This window comes from Schistocerca cancellata, chromosome 1 (genome assembly GCF_023864275.1).
Source record: "Schistocerca cancellata isolate TAMUIC-IGC-003103 chromosome 1, iqSchCanc2.1, whole genome shotgun sequence".
Lineage (NCBI taxonomy): Eukaryota > Metazoa > Arthropoda > Insecta > Orthoptera > Acrididae > Schistocerca > Schistocerca cancellata.
In genome coordinates, this window is record NC_064626.1 from 255,236,294 (window position 1) to 255,245,641 (window position 9,348).

A 9,348-nucleotide genomic window follows, 5' to 3' on the forward strand; every position below is an offset into this window, starting at 1 on the left:
ATTCTAATGTTATTGTGGAGTTTTAAAATCTTTGAACGAACTGGACAGGCAGCTACAGAACGAGGTGCACATACCTGCAAGAAGTACGAGCTACATTGACTAAGCTATCACCTGTTCATTTACCATATAGATTAATCTGCAGTAAGAATATCGTATAGCATTCTCTAAGTGACTGCGTGATCGTGGAGAAGCATTTTCAAACTGATACGTGTGACGCGATCTTGGAAGATGTGTTTAATAACAACATGACAAGTGGAATAGGGCACTGTCTTCATTTTTCGTACAGTTTTGAAGGTTAGCTGCTTGACTTGTAGAGGCACACCTCTTTACTTAGTTTTGACGATGGTCACATCCTTTCATAGTATATTCTGATTTAATTGCTTGGTTTCAAAGTTACATCGTCAGCGATATCACCGATCTGTCTCACTTGTCGATTAAAATTACATACTGTGGCTCATCCAAAGGTGGATGCCGAGAAATATGAGAATGCTTAGAGAGAACGAAAAAATCATTAGCTGCACACGTAATCTGAATGGCACAATAACTTGAACTTGTGATTCGAGAGAGAGTTCGTTAATTGGAGCTTAGTCGTAACGGAACGCGACACAGAAACGCTTCTATAAATTGCTGAGGCTTCGGCTAACTTCGTTCGAAGACCGCTAGTAAACTGCGTGGCCTCGTTGCGGAGTCTTCGTAAGCCAGGTTGACGGTGGCGCCACGTACGCCTACAGCCTCAGGTGGAGCTTCAAGACGGCCATAGACTGTCGAGGCTGTCACATGGTCCACTGCCAACCTTGGGATGCGTTCTGCATGGTGTGGTATCGATACTGTACGACACCACAATAGAGTCCTACGGTTGGTTTATCTTCCGCCTGTGAAAGAGAAAACACGTTGAAAATAGGTGCAATCTGCGTACAATCATGTTTAGCAGCGCTGGCACCGTATCAAAGGAAATTTTCCTGTCTTATTGCTTAAGGAAATTGGATTAATATCCTGGAATACTGTCAGCTGTTAAAATCATACGGTTTTATTGGGTACTCGATTGTTTTCGTCATTTAGATACTGCTCGATATATTTCAATCACGAAACATGTGTATTTCGTCGTACAAACATTTCAGTTATTTAAATTTTACTTCAGTGCTCATTTAAGCTTTGCTATCGTCGTGTAAAATAGTTAGGGACACAGTAATTATTCGCGTTGCTGTTTAATGTCGATTTCCGGCCACGCGAACAAGAATGCAATGTCGCCTGCACTTCGTTGCCTAGCAATTACTTCTCTCGTGTACTTGAAGTATCGTTACGAATACATTCTGATTAAAAGGAAGTTCACCTTTGATCGAAGTATCGCAGTGTTGATTTGGTATTTGAATACAACTAACGAACCATTCTAACGTTCTTGTGGAGCCTTAAAAGCTTTGAAAGAAGTGAACACCCAGTTTCAAGGCGAGGTGCAACGTACCCGAAACAGGTATGAATCACAGTGCCTAAACTTTCACACATTCATTTACCATAATGAATCACACATAGTTATAAGAGTTTAAATGACTGGGATGTATTAGCGTTGCGACAGAGCGTGATATAATTTTGGAGACCTGTAGTTAGTTACGGGATGCCACGTGCAATAGTTCATCGTTTTCTCTTCCCATGTGATTTCAAGACTTGTGTGCTTCACTTGTAGAGGCACAGCTCTTGACATAAGTTTTGAAGATATTCATGTGCTTTCATCACGTATTATCAAATTGATTGCTTCGTTTCACAGTTATAATGGTGCCACCGATCGTTCTATCTTAATTAAACATACATATTGTCTGTGAACATTGCAGGTTCGTATTGCTGTAATTTTATGCCGTCTGTGAAGAAAGAGACTTGTTGGGAAATCGTTTCAGTTGTGTAGAGTCGTACTGAATAGAAATAGCACCGCAGGAAAGGTAGTGGTGGATTCATATGGGTGGCGTGCGGAGCGCGGCGTCCCATCCACTACCCCCCTCCCCTCCCCCACCGAGGCAACAAGCATTGGCACCCGCGCCTCCCCCGCCAGTGTCAGCCCGCACGATATTCGTTCGTTTCTTTTGTCAGGCGACTATACTGAATCGAGTTAGCGAGTAGTTGTCCTTTCCCATGTAGCATACGCGTTCGCGTCTTCATATTTTATAGGTTTCTGCTGGCACATAGTTACAGCAGTTAACACATAGCTATGAGAAAAGTCGCGGCCATTCTAGTGATTTCGATACGTTAGTCTGTCTGGCATTTGTTCGAGAGAAGTTACTAATATTCTGATGTTGTCTTGTGTCTTAGAACCTGCGGTATGTAGCGTTATAAATACGGACTATTCGCCGAATACGAACCTAGTTTACATTCAGAAGCAGAAATATTGAGACTAAAGAATAAATAAGTAAGAAGTCCCAATTGTAGCAAGTGCAAGTGTGAAGATTAGTCAAGAGTGAGAGTGATCAGTTGATTGTGTAGTATTAATAATAATAATTCATAGTAATATCTCAGTGAAAATATTGTTAGGAGACTCGTAACAATATTTTGACTTATACCGTAACAATAGTTTCCCATACCTAACGTATACGAGTTAGGTATGGGAAACTATTAATGCGTATATCTCCGACAATAGTGACTTTCGAGAAGATTCCTAAAACCGCAGCGTTACTATATAGGCTCTCTATCGAATGCATTAGAGACGAACGGCTTAGCTCTGTTGAATGCTCACCCTGACAATGATTGTCGTATTGACAATGTAATTAACCAATTTGTCAGGAAAAATAGGGGCACTGAATTCATCATTTAAAGAAGAGAACCACAACTGTAACTTTTTTGTATCGTAAGATGGCATTGCCTTGCATATGTATATAATCAGTTTAAACAAAACTTTCTCAGACTTTGCATGTGACTTAACAGATTATTTTTTTATTACGGTAAAAGTAAAGGTCGCTCAAAATATCTTGAGCGCCCCCTCCTTGAGGTTTTTCTGTATCCGCCACTGAGAGAAAGTGCTTTCTCTTGCTGTTGTTTAGCTCAATTGAATTAATATGGTAAAGCAACGTTAGCTGTGAAATGCATTTGATATTTGTAAGATATCGGGGATTTTGTTCATTTAGATATCACTGGGTATATTTTAATCGCAAATATGGCTATTGCGTCGTACATGTAATTGCTTAGCTTACATAGCGGGGAAGAGTACTTTAAGGTTCAGCATTGTTGTCGATGACTTTGACACAAGGTAGGAACAGTGAAGCACCGCGAGAACAAACCGGCTAAGCTAAATGGGTGCAGTACAGATCTTAATCTCGTCAGACACCGCAGAAATATTTAGGATGTAAGCCACCTCATGTTGCAAATCGTATACCACTAACATATTGCCATACGTACATACAAATGAAACTGCGGTTCCTGCCTTACAGCGCCACAGTCAACGAACGTAATGTAGTCAGCAAATCACGCTGTAATGTCTGGCCAGCTGTAATAACTGAGCTATACTACTAGTATCGTGGATTACCAACGGCGGATTAAAATAATGAACGCCGCGCGGGATTAGCCGAGCGGTCTCAGGCGCTGTAGTCATGGGCTGTGCGGCTGGTCCCGGCGGAGGTTAGAGTCCTCCCTCGGGCATGGGTGTGTGTGTTTGTCCTTAGGATAATTTAGGTTAAGTAGTGTGTAAGCTTAGGGACTGATGGCCTTAGCAGTTAAGTCCTATAAGATTTCACACACAAGTTGACTAGTCACAAATGGATAAGCTTATTGAAATAAAACGATATTTCATCGAACTGGATTTAATAGGCCGTCTGTTACACTGACACCTATTTTATTACAAAAGCTAAGAGTACAGATGTGTCGTCCAGTCCCAAGTTTTTTCTTGCGATCAGTTTGTGAGACATTGCAATAAGATTTATTCATGGAGACAGTCTGCCCATACCTAACATGCTGCCCGTTATCATTGCAGCGATGTTCCGGCGCATAAGGAGGTTTTTCTCCCGGTGCGTAGGAGGGGAGAGAAACGAAGTTCCGCGACTGCAGAGGAACTTAGTTGCTGTTCGAGGTACTTTGGAGGTGAGCCATGTCATTCTGCATTAGTGATAACGTTATATACAAAGCAGTAAGGTTTTAGACCTATCTCATTGTACATAACATAGCCAATAGCTATTTCAGACTACCACGATTTACTGTAAATACATTTCTGGTTAAATGTTCTATATGGGAACAGATTACAAATAATACACCTTAGACAAGTATCTCCCAATGAGTGTCAGTTACGAGGGTTATATGTTGGATTCGGCGCAAGAAAGCCAGGGCGTTTATGGACGAGGATGGTTGAAAGTGGTAAAACATTAAAAATACAACAAAACATTTAAATCTAAAATTTCTGTAGGACCTTATTCACACGCACACGTAAACATACACACACAAACAAACACACACCAAATACACACACATACACACGCACACACACATACAGAACTATCAAAATCATATTCATAACCTTTCCTAAAACTGATGAGAAAATTGATCGCGATTCACTGGTTCCTTGGAAGTATCCAAAACACCACAACGGGTGAATATCGCTGGTGTGTGGATGGATTTATTAAACACTGGAGAAGAATGGGGTATGAGGGAAGCTCAGTATAACACAAGAGCCTACAACCTAAAACTTGGACTAATGTCCACGTCCAGTACAAAATTTTCAAACTTTAGCGTGCTCTTTTCAACTTCAGCTAAAATTTAAGCAGGCTTTATGGCCTTGTGATCAAGAGACAACATAAACTTGAATTGTTGCGTAAAGGAATTTGTATGCCACAGGCATCACAAATTTAGTGGCCGTGTCCCGAGAATATGAACCCATTAGTTGGAGCTTTGTCCTTTTTGCAGGGAAGTTAGGTCGACTTCATTGCATCGAAATGATCGGTATGAGATGGAACTTGTCCGGGGTGATTGGCTAGTCACACCTTCTCCCACAGTAGTTTGTCTCTCTGGTCCTCAGGTTAATGACTCGTTGTGTCACAGTGTGTTCCCTACAGGCCTCCTTGGCTGCAAAAATTGTCAGCTCCTCTCCCCAGATCCCATATGCCCTATTTTCCCTCCGCCATGTTACTAGCACATTGTATCCGATTTTTTAACGTTAGGTACCATTGGTTGATAATCTTGCCCTAGTGCCGATAAAATGGTTGTGTGAACTCCACTGAGCGACATTAAATTTATCACTGACACAGGACATAGAGAGTTTAGACCAACCAAATGCGTTATCATGCTGCAAATTTTTGTGTGTCATTAGTTAAGAGTGCGCGAACTATAATGATCATACGAATTAGACTTGAGAATCGATGTGTCCCTTTTAAGTAGTAGAGGTTAATGCTGAAACGTCTTGTAAGAATGAAGATTCACTTAATATGCGGCAATACGAGTGACTGGTTGATGACGGCATTGTTAATCATCTGGTTGATCTACCAACTACCAGCTGCGTGGGGTGAATATCAAATGACCAAAGAAAATGTAGACTTTGTTTGAGACTTAACAACAGTGTTGTTGGGTTTCGGAGGTATACTAGTTGTGTCATTCGTGGAGTCAGAAAATAGAGGAACTGCAACTGTTAGTAAAACGTGTTACAGTCCCTGTTACTTTGCCTTGAGAAGTAAAAACATGCAAATAAACGATTAAATAGGTAGCAGAGTCGCTGTCTTCAAGTAATTCTGCTGTGACCCTCTGCTCTGCCGATCGTGGTAGTAATTTGCAGATTTACAACAATAAAGTGTTGGTAGTTAATCAAAATACGTTTGGGCGTTCAGACACCTAGAACCAATCTCCAACTCTCCAACATGGCCAAGAGATTGGTGTAACTTGGATATTAGAGTCAACCACTGCACACTTATTATCGTTGCTTGCAGTCATGAAAATTTATGATAAACTTAAAAATTCGCAACTTAGAGATCACAGGCTATCAGTTGTTTTTAATATCAATGTTTGCTGAGAAATGTATTTGGCAGTGATGTTCTTGGATAGTAAAACAGTCATCGTATTCTTCAAATCGACGCCTGTAGCCTGCAAAATTTGTGATAATTCTTAACACTTGTACATGTTAGGAACTAGCAAAATTTCTGAATTACTCCACATTTTGGATGTCACAGAAGTAATAAGTTCTTTTCCAACAGGAGCGTCAGTTCACGCTTGACGCGTTCTTCATGGAGTTGTTGCAGAATCGGCTACAAGAGGAGCAAGAGAGCCGTGCTGCTATGGTGAGTTTAAATTCGATCAATATAGGAAACAATAGATTTGGTTTCAAAAGGTATTTTTTATTTTGTAAACACATCGCCACTCAGTTCATAACGTGATACTAGGTAATGCTCTACTTCTGGATACTTTTCCGAAATGTTCTTCTAATTTTGTGCACAATACTTCCAAGACAACCTCAAAAGTCTCCCTCTGGTGTTGCGAGTTTTGCAGTTAAGTGCATTACTGCCTGAACTCCAACCACTCAGCAAACGTCGCCCCACCCGAAGAAGGTGGCTCTGTTTGTCATTAAAACACTGCGAATAAAAGAGAAACTACAAGTCATAAATCCCGAAAGCTCCCCATCAACCTATCACTTCGAGAAAACTTAAGTGTTTACAGAATATTAGTTCTTTTTAGCATTAATGTTTGCTGGGAAATGGACTTGGCAGTGATGTCACTTGAATAGTAAATTAATCACTGTATATTTCTAATCGATAACTGTATCCTGCAAAATTCGTAATAAATGTAACATTTCGTAACAATTGTACATGTTAGGAACTAACAAATCTTCTGAATTACGCCATAAAACTAATAAGTTCTTTTCCAACAGGAGCGTCAGTTCACCCTAGACGGGTTTTTCATGGAGTTGCTGCAGCAACGTCTGCAGGAAGAGGAATAAAGCGATTATGTTTACGTAAGTGAACTCTCGATCGTTATTAAGAAAAACAGATTTAGGTTTCAAAGCGTGTTACAAGTGTCATGATCACATCACACACACTTCAGAATGCGATACTAGTTAATGTTATGCTTTCGGTTGTTTTGCGGAGTTGATGTTACCATTTTGTGGACAGTACTTCGATGAGCGTCCCAGCCATCTTCTTCAGGTGTCATGAGTTTTACTGAGATGTTGTATATTCTCTGCCTGGACACCAACCAGTCAGCGAACAGCGCACTTACTGAAGAAGTTGACTCAGAAGGTCGTTGAAATATTATGCCTGAGATACGAACAACAACTGGCTTGAGTCACAGAAGCAAAACATTAACCAGCCGGCCTTGGTGGCCAAGCGGTTCTAGGCGCTACAGTCAGGAATCGTGCCACCGCTATGGTCGCAGGTTCGAATCCTGCCTCGGTCTTGGATGTGTGTGATGTCCTTAGGTTAGTTAGGTTTAAGTAGTTCTAAGTCCTAGGGGACTGATGACCTTAGAAGTTAAATCCCATAGTACTCAGAGCCATTTCAACCATTTGAGCCAAAACATTAACCAGTCACAATGAGGAAGCCTCAGAGATCAAGGGATATTAGTTATTTGTTAGTATCGCTAGTTACTGAGGCTCGGACTGATCAGTGATGCTTTTCGGATATGAAAATCAGTCAGTGTATACATAATATCGTTAAGCGTAGCCTGCAAAGTAAGCGATAAATTAAATACATTGCAAAATTTGTACATGGTAGGACCAGCACATTTCCTAAAATACTCCACATGTTATTTATAGTAATACTGATAAGTTCTTTTCCAACAGGAGCGTCCGTTCACCTCTGGCGCGTGTTTATGGAGTGACTGCAGAAACGGCTGCAGGTCTAAGAAGAAAACCGTGCTGCTATAGGTGAGTGGAAATTCCATCAGTATATGGAACAACACATTTGTGTTTCAAAGTGTATTTTTCGTTTCGTGTACACATCATTACTCAACTGAGGACGTGATAATAGTTAATACTCTGCCTCCGGATGTCACTAAAACGCTACCAGATTGGGTACGTCGAAAACGTTAACAAACTTAAGTGCTAAAGTCTGTGAGACAAATCGGCCATTAAAAGCACTGTGAAATGTCTTATCCTCAGTTTTGTTACTCCAATACGCCTTACGCGTTTCAACGTTCTATCGTTATCCATGTAAGAAAAGAGAAAACTGCTATCCTTGGTACTACATGATGTTACATTTGCTCTGATTAGGTGAAGGCATAATATAGAAAGTACAAATATGGTTTAAAGCTTACGAAAAGCGTAATGTCAAAAAGGATACACAGTATGTAGACAACATTTCTTCACAGCAAGTAAGTGCAGTATGACTTCGCGGATTAAGATGGATACAAAGTGGAATAAATCGCTAATTGAGGCTAAGTAGTGATGTAACGAGACAGTTGTTTGTGAATACGAAGAAGTATTTAACCGATTACATCACACAAATATTTGTCAAAAGTATTTTTAAAATAAGGTCGTACTAAAGTACAGGTGGCGCTTATGAATCGCTATGTCCGCCACTAACATAATGGGGTGAAAATGAATAACATTTATTCTGGGAATAAATGTCACAAACCAAAATTATTACCGAGTATTATTTAATTATGTCGTTATTTTTCTTCCGTTTCACACCCACCTTGGTCATCAACTGATAAGTACTTGGAAGATACTACTTAGCGCTTGACGCTGTATGGAATAAGTTGAAAGCTCTCATTTACAATTAAATGCACTTTTCAGTGCTTTCAAGATATAATTTAATCATGATAAGCAGTGTTGTTTTTGTAATAAAAATAAATAATTTTGTAGGCAACGAGCTACACCCAGTTTTATAAAAAATGTTATTCGAAGCATATGCCAACCTTAGTCCTGTTGATATACTTCCCCTCCCGCCTCTTCGTTCACTCCCCTCTCCTTCGCCCCTTCCCTAGCAATCCCGACTTCTTTTATCACACTTAATAATTTAGGATACAATGCCTATGAATCCAAGATACGATTCATTATATGTTGACTTGAATCTTCAAGAATTCGCCTGTATTCCATGAATTTCAAAAAATGTAACATTGAAATGTAAACCAGTTACTACAGACGTATAAATATGACTGTGCCGTTATTGTTATTTGTTAATTTCACAACAGTTTTATGCAGGGTAATCTGGGCAGTTGCTATTTTATTATTGGTTAACTATAGTATGTCATTTTCAAAGTTTACGTCTTGGAGAACAGTTTTGGTTTGAGTCGATCCTTTCCTTTATAGCGCTCATTCGTTTGTTCTGTGTTATGAAATTTTACTTTTAATAACAGATATGGCGCTACATGAACGCCACCTGTTCTTCGATATAATTAATGTATATCACGACATGCATTTAAGAAAACTTCTAGTAAACTACATTATACACTTCATGTATT

The 9,348-nt window shown here is 39.9% G+C and overlaps 1 long non-coding RNA gene across 1 annotated transcript; it reads left to right on the forward strand.

Annotated features, from left to right (window-relative positions):
- The first annotated feature begins 6,141 nt into the window (after positions 1-6,141).
- Positions 6,142-7,811, forward strand: LOC126170722 (uncharacterized). The gene is made up of 3 exons (XR_007535461.1): positions 6,142-6,230; positions 6,818-6,901; positions 7,727-7,811. It is a non-coding gene; the product is annotated as an uncharacterized LOC126170722 (long non-coding RNA).
- The last annotated feature ends 1,537 nt before the right edge of the window (positions 7,812-9,348 follow it).